Raw genomic sequence first — 17,649 nt, forward strand, 5'->3', positions numbered from 1 at the left:
GGGCCCAGCCGCTTAGGCAAAAACAGGACCCGGTCCCCAGAGAAGCTCTTCAAGGTATCCAGGTCCTTCTTAAGCACCTAAGAACTTTGGGTATGATAGTTGCTTGTCAGTCTCCACGGAACACTCCCCTCCTGCCTGTTCCCAAGCCATGGACCAAGGACTACAGGCTGGGACAGGATTTGCGCTTGCTTAGTCAAGCTACCCTGACTTTCCATCCAACAGTACCTAGCCTGTCCACATTGTTGGGGTTGCTGCCAGCCGAGGACAGCTGGTTCACCTGCTTGGACCTGAGAGACGCTTTCTTTCCTATCAGATTAGCCCCGGAGAGCCAGAAGCTGTTTGCCTTTCAGTGGGAAGATCCAGAGTCAGGTGTCACTACTCAGTACACTTGGACCGAGCTTCCCCAAGAGTTCAAGAACTCCCCCACCATCTTCAGGGAGGCGTGGGCTCGAGACCTCCAGAAGTTTCCCACCAGAGACCTAGGCTGCGCGTTGCTCCACTAGGTTGATGAGCTTTTGCTGGGACACCCCACGGCAGTCTGGTGCGCCAAGGGAATGGATTGCCCTACGCCGACACCTGGAGGACTGTGGGTGTAAGGTGTCCAAGAAGAAAGCTCAGATCTGCTGACAGCAGGTACGTTCCTTGGGATTTACTATCCGACAGGGGCAACGCAGCCCAGGATCAGAAAGAAAGCAGGTCATTTGTAATCTAGCAGAGCCTAAGAGCAGAAGGCAGGTGAGAGAATTCTTAGGAGCTGTGGGGTTTTGTAGACTGCGGATCCCAAACTTTGCAGTATTAGCCAAGCCTTTGTATGAGGTCACCAATGGGGCGGGGACCGGGAACTTTTTGAATGGGGATCCCAACAACAGCAAGTCTTTCATGAGTTAAAGGAGAAACTTATGTCAGCCCCAGACCTGGGGCTACCTGATCTGACAAAGCCTTTTACATCCTATGTGTCAGAGAGAGAGAAAAGATGGCAGCCGGACTTTGAACCCAAACTGTGTGGCCCTGGCTGAGGCCGGTGGCATACCTCTCCAAACAACTAGACGGGGTCTGTAAAGGATGGCCCCTGTGTTTGAGGGCCTTGGCAGCAACTGCCCTGCTAGTACAAGAAGCAAAGAAGCTGACTCTTGGGCAGAACCTGAACATAAAGGCCCCCCATGCTGTGGTGACTTTAATGAATACTAAAGGACATCATTGGCTAATGAATGCCAGACTCACCAAGTACCAAAGTTTGCTCTGTGAAAATCCCCGTATAACCATTGAAGTTTGTAACACCCTACACCCTGCCACCTTGCTCCTGCTATCAGAGAGCCCTGTCGAGCATGATTGTGTAAAAGTGTTGGACTCAGTTGACTCTAGCAGACCTGACATCCGGGACCAGCCTTGGGCATCAGTAGACTAGGAACTATACGTGCATGGGAGCAGCTTCTTCAACCCCCAAGGAGAGAGAGGTGCAGGGTATGCAGTGATAACCCTGGACACTGTTGTTGAAGCCAGATCGTTGCCCCAGGCCACTTCAGCCCAGAAAGCTGAACTCATTGCTTTCATTCGGGCCTTAGAACTCAGTGAGGGTGAGACTGTCAACACTTACACTGATTCTTGGTATGCCTTTTTAACCCTTCAAGTGCATGGAGCATGCTGGAAAGAAAAGGGCCTATTGAACTCTGGGGGAAAAGGCAGAAAATATCAACCAGAAATCTTCCATTTATTAGAAGCAGTATGGAAACCCCACAAGGTGGCAGTTATGCATTGCAGGGGACACCAGCGAGCTTCCACCTTGGTGGGCTTGGGGAATTCCCGAGCTGACTCAGAGGCTCGAAAAGCAGCATCTGCCCCTTTCCAGGCATCAGTCACAGCTCCTCTGCTCCCTCAAGCACCTGATCTTGGACCTGCTTATTCTAAAGAAGTAAAGGACTTTCTCCAGGTAGAGGGACTAGTGATGGAGGAAGGATGGATTCAGTTACCAGATGGGAGAGTAGCTGTGCCACAGCTGCGAGGAGCTGCAGTTGTACTGGCTGTGCAAGAAACCACCCATCGAGGTCAGGAGTCACTGCAAAAAGTTGTTAGGCTGGTATTTCTACATCTCGCCTTTCTCAGCCCTTGCCAAAACAGTGAGGCAGTGATGTGCCAGCTGCCAACAGCATGATGCGAGGCAAGGTCCAGCCATTCCACCCGGCATACAAGCTTATGGAGCAGCGCCCTTTGAAGATCTCCAGGTAGACTTCACAGAGATGCCAAAGTGTGGAGGTAACAAGTGTTTACTAGTTCTTGGGCGTACCTACTCTGGGTGGGTGGAGACCTATCCAACACGAGCTGAGAAAGCTCGTGAAGTAACCTGTGTGCTTCTTCAAGATCTGATTCGTAGATTGGGACTGCTCTTCTGGATCGGCTCAGATAATGGGCCTGCATTTGTGGCTGACTTGCTACAGAAGACGGCAAAAGTATTGGGGATCACACGGAAACTGCATGCCGCCTCCCGGCCTCAGAGTTCCGGAAAGGTGGAGCGGATGAATCGGACTATCAAAAATAATATTATTGTCTTCCCCGCTGGATATGTAAAACAACACCACGAGGGGCGTCAAACCACCTGCTACATTGGAGGGAATCTTATCCTCTCCCCCCTTCCCCCGGTCCCGGATATTAGAGGCAGTAACACAGGGGTAATATACACCCACTGCTTTATTGGGAGTAATGTCATCCTCTGCCTTCTTGGATATTAGGAACAATATCACAGTGTGCGTGTATGCCTGTCGCGAAATTCAATGGAATGTCATACTGTGCCTCCCTGGATATGACGAACAATATCACGGGGGATGTACAACTTCTGAGATATTGGGAGTGATCTCATCCTCTCCCCTCTGGAAGTTAGGGACAATATCACAGGGGTAGTGTACACCTTCTGTGACGTTGGGACTAATATCATCCTCCCGCCTCCTGGATATTAAGAACCATGTCACAAGGGACGTGTACACACACTTCAATATTGGTATGAATGCCATCCTCTCCCTCTTTGGATATTCGGTGCCATATTTCAGGTGGGGTATCCACCACCCACAATATTGGAAGTCATGTTACTTTCTCCCCCCCTGGATATTAGAAAGAATATCACAGGGGGGTGTGAACAACCCTTGCGATATTTGGAGTCATATCATCACCTCCCCTCAAGAATATTAAGAACAATATCTTAGGGGTGGGGGTTGTACACCCCCTTTCATATTCGATATCATCCTCTTCCCCCCTGGATATTAGGAACAATATCAGGAAGGGATGTACAGACCCTGCGACATTTGCTGTCATGTAATTGTCTCTCCCCTAGATATTAGGAAAAATGTCACTGGGGATGTGAACACCTCTGCGATATTGAGAGTAGTATCATCCTCTCCCCCTTTGCATATTGGGAACAATATCACAGGTGGGGTGTACTGCCTCTGCGATATTGGGAGTACAATTATCCTCTCTTCCCCTGGATACTAGGAAGGGTATCAGAGGGGGAGGGTGTACATCCCCTGCGATATTCAATGTCACCTTATCCTCTCCCTCCCAGGGTATTCAGAACAATAGGACAGGAGGGGTGTACACCCTCTGCGAAATTGGGAGTCATATCATCCTCTTTCGCTCTGGATATTAGGAACTATATCACAGGGTTGTGTACCCCCCCTGCGATATTGGGAGTCATATCATCCTCTCTCCCTGTGGATATTAGGAAGAGTATCACAGGGCTGCGTAAACCCCCCTGCGGTACTGGTAGTAATATCATCCTCTCGCCCTCTGGATATGAGGAAAATTTTCACAGGGGTGTGAACAGCCCCTGCGATATTGGGAGTAAGATCATCCTCTCCACCCAGTAAATGACTAACAAGGTCAGGGGGGGTGTACTCCCCCTGCGATATTGGGAGTAATGTCATCCTCCCCAAACCTGGATGTTAGCAACGAGATCACAGAGGGGGTGTACACACCCTGCGACATTGGAAGTAATATGATCCTCTCCCCAACTGGATACTGGGAAAGATACCACAGCGTGGGTATACGTTTCCTACGCTGTTGGAAGTAATATCATTCTCTTCCTTTCTGGATATTAGGGAGAATATCACAGGGGTGCTGTACAATTACTTCAACATTGGAAGAAACATCATCCTCTATTTTCCTGGATATTGGGCACAAAAACACAAAAGGGTGTACAACCCCTGCGATATTGGGAGTAATAGCATACTCTCCTTCCCTGGATGTTAGAAAACAATATCATGAGGGCTGAACACCCCCCGCGATGATGGGAGTCATGTTTACTCTTTCACAGGCCATTTGGAACAATATCACAGGGGGTGTTTACAAACGGGTGGTGTACACCCCCTGTGATATTGGGAGTAACATCATTCTCTCCACCTCCGGATATTAAGAACAATATCCCGGTGGGAGGTGGTACACCCCCAGTGATATTGCGAATAATGTCATCCTCTCCTTCCCTGGATATTAGGAACATATCACGGGGGGGTGTACACCGTCTGTGATATTGGAAGCAATATCATCCTCTCCCTCGCTGGATGTTAGAAAAAAAATCACTCACGGTGTACACCCACTGTGATATGAGGAGTAATATCTTCCTAGGGTATTACGAATAATTTCACTGTCTGTACACACATGGTGTACACTCACTGTCATATTAGGAGTAATATCTACCTAGTAGATAACAAATAACATCGCAGTGTGTACACCCACTTTGATATTAGCTGTAATATTTTTCTAAGTTGTTACAAATAAGATCACAGAGTGTACAAACATGGTGTACACTCACTGTGATATCAGGAGTCGTATCTCTGTAATATATTATGAATAATATCACAGGGTGTACACCCACTGTATTATTAGGAGTAATATCTCTGTAGGATATTACAATTAAGATCACAGGGTGTAGAGCCACCGTGATATTAGGAGCAATATCTTTCTAGGATATTACAAATAATATCACAGGGTGTACGCCCACTCTGCTGTCAGGAGCAATATCTCCCTAGGATATCAAAAATCCTATCACAGGGTGTCCAATCTCTGCCTTCCAGGTTCTAAGGGATTCTCCTGCTTCAGCCTCCCGAGTAGCTAGGGTTACCCGCCACCATGCCCGGCTAATTTTTTTTATTTTCACTGGAGACAGGGTTTCACCACGTTGGCCAGGCTGGTCTGGAACTCCTAACCTCAGGTGATCCATCAGCCTCGGCCGCCCAAAGTTCTGGGATTACAGGTGTGAGCCATGGTGCTGGGCCAAGAGTTATATATTCAATTCATTTGGAAACACAGCTCCCATCTTTGAGTGTGCATGTACTTTTATGAAGAAATGATGTCAGAAAACCGAAGGATGATAATAAATACGAAAAGTAACAGGCATGTGAAAAGGTCTTCCAATTGAGAACTATAAGGTTTGATTTCGTTTTCAGATAATGGGGTCCTAGCTCTTGTGTCGTCCTTTTACATATTCTACATCAATGGAAGTTGTAGCACGGTGTCAGAATAAAGTAGAGTGTATTTCACGGCTTCTTAATTTCTTTCAATTACACTGAGATCTTTTTCTTAAAGAGAGAAGGACATTGTCATTGCATTGTATTTTTTCTGAAAAGAGTAGGCCGTATTTTACTGAGATCATGGATTTGTTATATATGACGTTTTGGTCTTCTAATATTCTTCAGTGGATTTTCTCTAAAGTAGTATGTACAGAAAGCCTTGTATAGCAAAAAAGTAAATCATGTAATAATTCTGAGATTTTTTGGAATTGTCATAACTGAGAAACATTGCTGGCGGTGTATGGTCCGCAAGTGTGAAAATGTTCCTTGTGAATTGCTTGCATCCAGCATTAAGGGCTGGTTTTTATCTTTTATTTTTCCAACCCTCTTTCCTTCTCAAGGTGTCCAAGACACACAGAGCCACGGAATCTCACAGATGTCTGAGAATTCCTCCTCCTGGGACTCTCAGAGGATCCAGAACTGCAGCTGGTCCTTGCTTTGCTCTCCCTGTCCCTGTCCATGTATCTGGTCACAGTGCTGAGGAACCTGCTCAGCATCCTGGCTGTCAGCTCTGTCTCTCCCCTCCACACCCCCTTTTACTTCTTCCTCTCCAACCTGTGCTGGGCTGACATCGGTTTCACCTCGGCCACGGTTCCCAAGATGATTGTGGACATGCAATCGCATAGCAGAGTCATCTCTCATGCGGGCTGTCTGACGCAGATGTCTTTCTTCGTCCTTTTTGCATGTATAGAAGGCATGCTCCTGACTGTGATGGCCTATGACTGCTTTGTAGCTATCTGTCACCCTCTGCACTACCCAGTCATTGTGAATCCTCACCTCTGTGTCTTCTTCGTTTTGGTGTCCTTTTTCCTTAGCCTGTTGGATTCCCAGCTGCACAGTTGAATTGTGTTACAATTCACCATCATCAAGAACGTGGAAATCTCTCATTTTGTCTGTGACCCCTCTCAACTTCTCAAACTTGCCTGTTCTGACAGCGTCATCAATAGCATATTCATCTATTTCGATAGTACTATGTTTGGTTTTCTTCCCATTTCAGGGATCCTATGGTCTTACTATAAAATCGTCCCCTCCATTCTAAGGATTTCATTGTCATATGGGAAGTATAAAGCCTTCTCCACCTGTGCCTCTCACCTAGCAGTTGTTTGCTGATTTTATGGAACAGGCATTGGCATGTACCTGACTTCAGCTGTGTCACCACCCCCCAGCAATGGTGTGGTGGCATCAGTGATGTACGCTGTGGTCACTCCCATGCTGAACCCTTTCATCTACAGCCTGAGAAACAGGGACATACAAAGTGCCCTGCGGAGGGTGCTCAGCAGAACAGTCGAATTTCATGATCTGTTCCATCCTTTTTCTTGTGTGGGTGAGAAAGTGCAACCACATTAAATCTCTACATCTACAAATCCTGCCCATTAGTCACATTATTTTTGTGGCTTGATGGCTTTTATTCCTTTCCGCATTTCCTTTGTGAATATTGCTTTCTTCATTATGCCTTTAACTGGAATGGGTGAGGATTCTGGGATCCTTTGTTTAGCAGAAACCTCATGACTGAATCCTCTATACCTAGGCGGCCTCTTTTAGTTTCTGAGCAATAACCCTGTCATCCAGGTGGAATCACAACCATCTTTTTATATACACGAAGTCCTCACTTCGTTTTGGAATTCCCTGAAAACTGACTTTATGGAAACAATGTACAGGAGGTCCTCCAACACCATTGGTTGTTCAAAGTTATGTAGTTATACTGTTGATGAAAAATAAGTGGTTTCACTACACATCATTTTGCTTCGAGGTGAAGTTTCCAAGAGACTTTCAAAGATGTTAAGTGAGGACATACTGTACATCAAATTCATATCCTCTTCCACAGTTCATGTGGAATTTCTTTATAAACTGCTTCTAGAGAATCTATTTAGGCAGGTTATGTGTAGAGATCCATGTCGCCGTTCCTCAATCTTGGTTTTGAGTCAACTCACCTGGTGAGCTTACAAATGATGAGGCCCTGGGTCTCAATACCTGAGATTCTGATTTCCTTGCACCTGTGTGAGTATGTGGATTTTTTTTTTTTCTTTTAAAGCACCAGAGGTGGTTCCAATGATGAAGTTTTTAGAGGCATCAAGCTCCAATGTGTAAGAACAGAAATTAATTGTAATATGATTTCTTCAAATATTATCTTCAAATGCATTGTCCATCAACACCATACAAATGTTTATTATGCTGTTTTTTCTTACCATTTCGCATTTTCTATTTCTTTCTTTTCCTTATTTTTTGAGTCAGAGTTTCACTCTTGTTGCCCAGGCTGGAGTTCAATGGCATGGTCTCGGCTCACTGCAACCTCTGCCTCCCATATTCAAGCAATTCTCGTGTCTCAGCCTTCCAAGTAGCTGGGATTACAGGCATGCGCTAACATGCCTGGCTAATTTTTTTTTTTTTTTTTGTATTGTTAATAGGGACAGTGTTTCTCCATTTTGGTCAGGCTGGTCTTGAACTCCTGACCTCAGGTGATCCGCCTGCTTCCGCCTCCCAAAGTGCTGGGATTACAGGCATGAGCAACCGCGCCCAGCCACCACTCAGCATTTATATTTTACATTTGTTGAAGTTGTAGATTTATACACACATTGATTGCTGCTTTGTTATACACTAGCATATACTTAAGATGGGAAATAGAAAAGAATAAAATGGACACAGTATCCCTGAGGTTTCACATTCTGAGACATTTTAAAAATATTTGCTCTTCAGAAATTTGTTTCAATGAAGAAACTGTGGTATACACACCCAATGAAGTATTATTCAGCCTAAAAAGGAAGAAACTCCTCTCCTCTGCAGACAAAATGGATGAGATTGCAAGTCTATATATTAAATGAAAGAAGCCAGGCACAGAATGACAAATATTTCATGTCCTCACTTCTATGTAGGAAGAAAAAAGGACACCTTGACCAGGTGTGGTGGCTCAGGCCTGTAATCCCAGCACTCTTGGAGGCCGAGTCGCACGGATCACTTGAGTCCAGGAGTTCGAGACCCGCCTGGCCAACATGGTGAAACCCCGTCTCTACAGAAAACACAAACAATGAGCCGGGCATGGTGACGCGTGCCTGTAGTCTCAGCTACTCAGAGGGCTGAGGCCCAAGAAGCACTTGAACTCGGGAGGCAGAGCTTGCAGTGAGCCCGGATTTTGCCTGTGTACTCCAACCTGGGCAACAGAAAGAGACTCCATCACCCACCTACACACAATAGGAATCTCAGGAAGGTGGAAAGTATAAAGGTGATCAGCAGACGCTAGGAAGAAAAGGGGTGGGATAGGGAATGAAGACAAGTGGATAATTGTGTCCCAAAATACAGAAAGATGGAATAAGTGAGTTCTAGTGTTTGATAGTACAGTATGAAAATTTTAGTTCACAAGAATTGCTTGCATATTTCCAGATGCTTTGGTAAGAAGCTTCCTAACTTTCTCATTATGCTGGTTTTTAAGCTCTTCTCTTTCTGCTCTTGAAATCATGCTTGTTTTTTGTTTTTTGTTTTGAGATGGAGTTTCGCTCTTGTTGCCCAGGCTGGAGTGTCATGGTGCAATCTTGGCTCACCGTAACCTCTGCCTCCTGGGTTCAAGCGATTCTCCTGCCTCCACCTCCCGAGTAGCTGGGATTACAGGCATGCGCCAGCACGCCCAGCTAATGTTGTATTTCTAGTAGAGACGGGGGTTTCTCCCTGTCAGTCAGGCTGTTCTTCAACTCCTGACCTCAGGTGATCCACCCGCCTCGGCCTCCCAAAGTGCTGGGATTACAGGCGTTAGCGACTGCGCCCGGACCATGCTGTATCCTTATCTGTTGTCTGTTGTTGTTTGTTTGTTTTGGAGCCCAGAAATAACTTCTCACCTATATGTTCAAATGATTTTTCACATGAGTGCTAAGAAAGCTCATTGGTGGAAAAGCAGCCTTTTCAAGAAATGGTGTTGGAGAAACTTGATTTCCACATGCAGAAGAATGAAGGTGGACCCTATGTCACACCAGGTGCAAAAATTAACACAAACTGGATCAAAGACCTCACCCCAAGGGCTAAAAGTATCATACGCCTAAAAGAAAACATTGGCCACGCTTTCATGACATCAGATTGGGCAATGTTCTCTGGGATATGACACCAAAAGCATAGGCAACAAAAGAAAATTAGATTCCTTGGATTACATCTAAATGACAGACACTTTTGTGCAGCAAAAAACACTGTGAACTGAGTGAAAAGATAACTCATGGATTAGGAAAAATATTTGCAAAGCATATATCTGAAAAGAGGCTGATATCCATCATATATAAAGAACAGCTAGAACTAAACAACAAGAAACTCAAAGCATCCCATCAACAATGGTCAGAAGACTCAAGTAGACATGTTCCTAAAGAAGATATAGCAATGGCCAATAAGCATCTAAAATGATGTTCAAAGTCACTCATCATAGGGAAGCACAAATCAAACCAAGAATGTCATACCACACATTAGGATGGATATGATAAACAAACAAGCATTGATGAGACTAGAGGGAAGTAGGAATGCTCAAATATGATCGGAGGGAATGTAAAACCATGAAGGAATGGGGAAAATAGTGTGGCGTCTACTGGAAAATTTAGAAACAGAATGATCAGATGTTCCCGCAGTTTCATTTGTGGGTACCTACCAAAAAGAATTAGAAGCCAGGAGTGGAAGACAGATTTGTGTACACCCATATTCATAGCAGCATTATTCACAACAGCCAAAATGTGGAAGCAACCCAAGGGTTCGTGGACAGATGAATGAAAAAGCACACTGCAGTTCCTTCATACAATGGAAGACTATTCAGCCTTAAAAAGGCAGGCACTTCTGGCCGGTGCGGTGGCTCACGCCTGTAATCGCAGTGTCTTGGAAGACCGAGGTGGGCGGATCACCTGAGGTCAGGAATTCAAGACCAGCCTAGCCATCTTGGTGAAACTCTGTCTCTACTGAAAATGCAAAAAATGAGATGAGCGTGGTGGCGTGTGCCTATAGTCCCAACTACTCGGGAGGCTGAGGCACAAGAATGGCTGGAACCCGGGAGGCGGAGGTTGCAGTGAGCCCAGATTGTGCCACTGCACTCCAGCCTGTGCGACAGAGTGAGACTCCATGGAAACACAAAACAAAACAAAGTCAAACGAACAAACAAAAGACAAACAAACAAACAAAAAAACAGAGAGGCACTTCTGACGCAGGCTGCAACATGGATGAACCTTGCAAACATTATCGTCAGTGAAATAAATGAATCCCAAAAGGATAAACACGCCCAGGCTCAGTGGCTCGCACCTGTAACCCCAGCACTTTGGGAGGCTGAGCCAGGCGGATCACTTCAGGTCAGGAGTTCGAGACCAGCCTGGCTAATATGGTCTCTATTAAAAATACAAAAATTAGCTGGGCATGGTGGCACACGCCTGTAATCCCAGCTACTCCGGAGACTGAGACAGAAGAATCGCTTGAACCCATGATGTGGAGGTTGCAGTGGGCCGAGATCACACCACTGCACTCCAGCCCGGGTGACAGAGAAAGACTCTGTCTCCAAAACAAGAAAATTAAACACGGTATGATTCCACTTATCTATCAAGTGTCTAGAGTAGTTAAACTCATAGAGTTGCAAACTAGAAAGGTGGCCCCCAGGGGTGGGCAAGAGAGAGGAGTGGAGAGCTTGGTGAATGGGTGCAATTTCCATTTTGAAAGATAAAACTGTTCCGGAGACGATGATGGTGATGGTTGCTAAACAATGTGAATGTACTTAATGTCATGAAACTGTAAACTGAAAAAGAGTGGAAATTGTAAATGTTTATACTGGCCATTCTATATGAACTAATATATATTTATAATTTTTAATATTTATACGTGGTATATTTTCCCATAATAAAGATGAAAATTAAAGCAGTTGGATGTTTAAAAAGAAAAGAAAGAAGTGAAGAATACACACCAGCTTTCTCCTGATTAGAGGAAGAGCCCCAAAGCTTCTATGGACACTCACTTTTGTCTTCTTCTTCTTGCATTATTATGAGGAAATCCTTAGTGGTTGGGGAACTTGGGCGACTTTGGCTAATGAGGAGCTCTGTGCCTTGAGCCCCCAGGCCACAGAATAGTAAATAGTCTGTGCCTCCAGCCCTGCAGTGTGAGGTTGCAGTCCTGGGCTCCACAGACATCACCTGTATCAGGAGGCTCATGTCTTACCCTGTCTTCTTGCCAGCCTCGAGGACGGAGTCTGAGCCTCCATGGTGCACCACGCAGGGAGGACAGTGGACCTGTTCTCCATGGTCATGGCCCAGCAGAGGGGAAGGGCAGTTCAGTGAGTGTAGGCAAAAGAAAGAGCGATCAGACTCTTACTGTGTCTATGTAGAAAGGAAAGACATAAGAGACTCCATTTTGAAAAAGCCTGTACTTTCAACAATTTCTTTGCTGAGATGTTGTTAATCTGTAGCTTTGCCCCAGTCACTTTGAACAAACCACTTTGACCCAACCTGAAGCTCACAAAAGCATGTGCTGTATGAAATCAAGGTTTAAGGGATCTAGGGCTGTGCAGGACGTGCCTTGTTAACAAGTTGTTTCCAAGCAGTATACTTGGTAAAAGTCATCGCCATTCTCTATTCTCAATAAACCAGGGGCACAATACACTGTGGAAAGCCTCAGGGAGCTCTGCCCTTGAAAGCATCATATTGTCCAAGGTTTCTCCCCATGTGATAGTCTGAAAAGTGGCCTCATGGGAGGAGAAAGACCTGACCGTCCCCGAGCCCGACACCAGTAAAGGGTCTGTGCTGAGGTGGATTAGTCAAAGAGGAAATTCTCTTGCAGTTGAGAGAGAGGAAGGCCGCTGTCTCCTGCCTGCCCCTGGGAACTGAATGTCTCGGTATAAAACCCGATCGTACATTTGTTCAATTCTGAGATGGGAGAAAAACCGCCCTATGGTGGGAGGTGAGACATGTTTGCAGCAATGCTGCCTTGTTATTCTTTACTCCTCTGAGATGTTTGGCTGGAGAGAAAAATAAATCTTGCTTAGAGACATGTCCAGTCATAGTACCTTCCCTTGAACTTCCTTATGACTTAGATTGTATTGCTCACATGTTCATTGCTGACCTTCTCCTTATTATCACCCTGCCCTCCTACTACATTCCTTTTTGCTAAAATAATAAAAATAATAATCGATAAAAACTGAGGGAACTCAGAGGCCTGTGCCGGTTCAGATCCTTGGTATGCTGAGCGCCGGTCCCCTAGTCCCACTATTGTTTCTCCATACTTTGTCTCTGTGTCTTATTTCTTTTCTCAGTCTCTTGTCCCACCCGACTAGAAATACCCACAGGTGTGGAGGGGAGGCCACCCATTCAAGTGAGTGCTGAGGGACGGTCGGGAGCCTTGTTTGTTTCCTCCTCCTCAGGACAAACAGGAGAATGCGCTGGGCAGATGTGAGGAGACCAATATGCAAACTCTGTCCTCAGCAGACTGTGCAGTTTCTGTTCTTGGTAGTGCTGGGTGTCTCAGAAATCTTATTCAAAATTTTTCTTTCCTTCCCCACTGGTTGTCCTTTTCATAAACATCTCACCCATGATAGCAGGGAATCAGTCCCTCTAAACTATTCCCTAAGAACAACAAAGAGATTATGAAGGTGATGATGAGGATAAAGAGGATGACGACAGACACCATGGCATCATGAACCCTTACTGAGGGCTTCCTAAAGGCCAGGCTCTGAGCTCCGTGCTCTATGCAGCTGGTTTCATTTCATCTGCATAGTCTCCACGTTATTAGTGCACATTTCATGATGATTTTACAGACTAGAAAAGGCGCAACGGATTTTCATGTAGCTTGTACCAGATCATGAAGTCAAAAAGGGTGAAGTCCAATTTGAACCAGGCAGTCTAAGTCCAGACACATGGCATTTGGCCAGTCCTCTCCCTGCATCCAACCTGCCCTCTCAAATCCTCGTCACTCAGGCCGATGGCCCTGCTCACTGTGCCCTTCCCTTTCGGGGTTCCTTGTAGACCACATCTAGACCAGTGGGTGCCACAATCACTGTGTCATGTATAGAAAGGGCAGCTGAGATCACATCAAGGATTCCAGAAAGAATTGGCACAGGATCATTCGGGACTCATCCCTCCCTTGCCCCTGTTCCTGGCTTTCCTTACAGCTCTCGACTTCCTCAAAGGAGTCATCAATTCAGAGTTTGGCTTCCATTCCTATTGAGGAAGCTGGAAAGCGTTTCAAAAATGCTCCTCCGATGTGCCTGTGGTTAAGTCCTCTGAGCTCTGCTTAAAACTTTTGGAAGCTGGGCGCGGTGGCTCACGCGTGTAATCCCAGTCCTTTGGGAGGCTGAGGCAGGCAAATCACAAGGTCAGGAGTTCGAGACCAGCCTGGCCAACATGGTGAAACCCTGTCTCTACTAAAAATACAAAAAAAAAAAAAAAAAAAAAAAATTAGCCAGGCATGGTGGCGTATGCCTGTAATCCCAGCTACTGGGGAGGCTGAGGCAGGAGACTCCTTTGAAGCCGGGAGACAGAGGTTGCAGTGAACCAAGATCACGCCACTGCACTCCAGCCTGGGCAACAGAGCAAGACTCTGTCTTAAAAAAATAAATAAATAAAAATTACGAAAAAATGTGCTTGGATGGGCTTGGCAAACTTTAGCCATTAGCTCACGTACCACTTTGGAAGGGCATACCTTCAGTCACTTCACCTTTAATCCCTTTGCTCAAGACTAAAGTTCTGAGAGGAAGTCTAATCGGCTGAGTTGTGTCCATGTGGGCAGTGCAGGAAAGGGGGCAGCGGGAGGCAGCTCCAGGGACATCTTTGGCTTCCATCATGGGAGAGCAGGCGCCTGGATTATCCAACCTAACAAATCTGGACAAAGGAAAACGAGGTTCTCTGAGGAAGGAGACATAGAGCCCAAGGAGCTAACCAAGAGACAAATAGTCATCCTGTCTTGTCATTTTCTTTTACACGTGTGTGTACATTATCTTACACTTATCACTTTGTTTTCTTTCTCTCCTTTATTTGCACCCGGTTGCCAAAAGTTAAAATAAAATGAAAGTATTGAGATAGCTCAGTAACTGACTTTTGGTCAATTGCCTTTTCATATAGTGAACAGCTGCCCAAACGATTGTCTCTGTCACTGTGCAAATTTGCAAGCGTTTGCATGATCACTCCCAATCCCCCAACACAGGGCTGTGTTACAGCACAATTTAGTTCAGTGTTTTGCTCTCTGCAACAGGGAGGTTCTCATCCATTACAGGTTGCAGTAAAAACAGGGGTACCATAAGCAACCACCTCTTTCCTCAACGATGTGATGAAAGCAAAAGCCAAGTAGCTCCATATATCCAACTTAAAAATATAAAAAGTTACGCCCGTGGGCTGCAGTTGGAGCTATGGTGGCGGCAGCTGTCACTGGGCCTAGCCCGGGGTGTGGACCTGGGGACTCCCCAGAAGGGCCCGATGTGGAGGCTTACGGAACGTTGGCGGAAGGCGCGCAGGATGCTAAAGCTTTACAACGGCCTCTCGGAAGGGGAGGCGGTGGGACTCCCCCTGGACCCCACTGATCTGAACGGGGCGCACTTCGACCCGGAAGTTTACCTAGACAAGCTGCCTAGAGAGTGCTCTCTGGCCCAGCTGATGGACAGTGAGACGGACATGGTGCAGCAGATCCGGGCTCTAGACAGCGACATGCAAACCCTGGTCTATGAGAACTACGATAAGTTCATCCCAGCCACAGAAATTGACAAACAGCATAAAACTGTATGAGGAATTGCAGGAGACCCAGAATTTCCCAAATAACCTTGTAAAAGAAGAACAAAGTTGGAAGACTCACACACAAAAAAATGCATACATATGTATATAAAGTTGTGTTTTCATTCAGTTGTAAATGTTTAGTAATTTCTATTGTGATTTTTCATTTAACTCATGAAAGGATATTTTTAATTTTCCTAATGTATGCTTGTGTTTAGCTATCTTCTTGCTGTGGACTTCTAATTTTGTTGCATTATGGTCAGGAAAATGTGGTCTGGACACTGTCAATCGTATAGTGGATTTTGTTGAGACTTCTTTATGGCCTAATATGTGGCCACTTGTTTTTTTTTTTTTTTTTTTTTGCAAATTCGCCACATGTTGTTAAAAGGAATGTGGATTATTTGTTTTTTTTAGGAGAGTTTTTATTTTTAAATAGATAAGTTTCTCAGTGTAATTGAAATCTAGCTTCAATTAACAATATGCTAGATTGCTCAAACCTTAGGATGTTAGTCAGTGTAACAATAGACTGCTGCTGAGACGAATAAACCCTGAACTCTCAGTGGGTTGGCACCCATAGCATAGTCTGGTGCAGGGCAGGGGTTCTCCTTGGGGGCCCTTGTCCAACAGTGATTCAGAGATTCTGGAGGTTTCCATCTTTTAATTCTGCCATCTCAGGGTTTTTCACTTGTAGCCATACGGATAGGAAGAGAGGGAACATAGCTCACACTTGCCTTTGATAACCTTGGCCTGAAGGGATTTCTTACATTCCTATTGGTGGAAATGCAGTCACATGGTTCCATACTAACTGCAAGTAAGGCTGGGAAATGTAGTCTTTCTGCATGTCCAGGAAGAGGAATGGTGTGAACACAGCATTGTCTTTGACACACTAAGCATGTGCTAAAGAGTTCTTACTCTTATAGGAGGTTTGTCTGTCCTGTGTAACTTTCTCAGTTTTTGCTTAGATAGTTTCAGGCAATGTTGTTTGGTGCATTCAGCTTGATGATTATTATGTCCTCTTGGCAAAGTAGTCAAGATTCCAATCAGTTTGAATGAAACTGTTTTACAGATAGGTCAGGAAATGTTAATACTTTAAAAGGCCCTTCTATTCCTCCACTCTACAGATAAGAACAACAGAGTCCTAGAGAGAGGAGGTCATGGGTCTCACTCATGAGTGGCAGAATTGAAACCAACACGGCAGTAACTTTGCCTTTCCCCCATCATGTTGTTCTCCCTCTGTCTTCACTCTGCTGATTTCTTCACTTGCTCCATACAGACCTCCCAGTGCCAAGTGTATAAGTGTGTCCGGAATTGGTGGGTCTCACTGACTTCAAGAATGAAGCTGCGGACCCTCCTGGTGAGTGTTACACTTCTTAAAGGTGGCGTGTCTGGAGTTTTTTCCTTCTGATGTTCGGATGTGTTCAAAGCTTCTTCCTTCTGGTGGGGTTCGTGGTCTCGCTGGCTCAGGAGTGAAGCTGCAGACCTTCACGGTGAGTGTTACAGCTCATAAAGGCAGTGTGGACCCAAACAGTGAGCAGCAACAAGATTTATTGCAAAGAGCGAAAGAACAAACTTCCACAGTGTGGAAGGGGACTCCAGCGGGTTGCCACTGCTGGCTTGGGCAGCCTGCTTTTATTCTCTTACCTGGCCCCACCCACATCCTGCTGATTGGTCCATTTTACAGAGAGCCTGAATGGTGTGTTTTGACAGGGCGCTGATTGGTGCGTTTACAATCCCTGAGCTAGACACAAAGTCTCCCCACGTCCCCACTAGATTAGCTTAGCTAGGTACAGAGTGTCCACACAAAGGTTCTCCAAGTCCCCACCATAATGGCTAGATACAGAGTGTCGATTGTTGCATTCACAAACCCTGAGCTAGACACAGGGTGCTGACTGGTGCGTTTACAAACCTTGATCTAGATACAGAGTGTCCAGTGGTGTATTTACAATCCCTTAGCTAGACATAAAGGTTCTACAAGTCCCCATCAGACTCAGGAGCCCAGCTGGCTTCACCCAGTGGATCCCGCACAGGAGCTGCAGGTGGAGCTGCCTGCCAGTCCCTCTCCGTGCGCCCACACTCTTCATCCCTTGGGTGGTCGATGGGACTGGGTGCCGTGGAGCAGGGGGCGGTGTTCGTCAGGGAGGCTCGGGCCGCACAGGAGCCCACGGAAGGGGGAGGCTAAGGAATGGCGGGCTGCAGGTCCCAAGCCCTGCCCCGCGGGGAGGCAGCTAAGGCCCGGCGAGAAGTCGAGCACAGCAGCTGCTGGCCCAGGTGCTAAGCCCCTCACTGCCCGGGCCGGCAAGGTCGCCCGGCAGCTCCTAGTGCGGGGCTGCCAAACCCACGCCCACCCGGAACTCCAGCCGGCAGGCAAGCAGCGTGCGGTAGCCCCGGTTCCGGCTCACGTCTCTCTCTCCACA

At 46.1% G+C, this 17,649-nt stretch overlaps 1 pseudogene; it reads left to right on the top strand.

Annotated features, from left to right (window-relative positions):
- Positions 1-13,084, top strand: part of LOC134758934 (olfactory receptor 7E24-like) — a 31,617-nt pseudogene extending 18,533 nt beyond the window's left edge.
- The last annotated feature ends 4,565 nt before the right edge of the window (positions 13,085-17,649 follow it).

Source organism: Gorilla gorilla, chromosome 6 (assembly GCF_029281585.2).
Source record: "Gorilla gorilla gorilla isolate KB3781 chromosome 6, NHGRI_mGorGor1-v2.1_pri, whole genome shotgun sequence".
Lineage (NCBI taxonomy): Eukaryota > Metazoa > Chordata > Mammalia > Primates > Hominidae > Gorilla > Gorilla gorilla.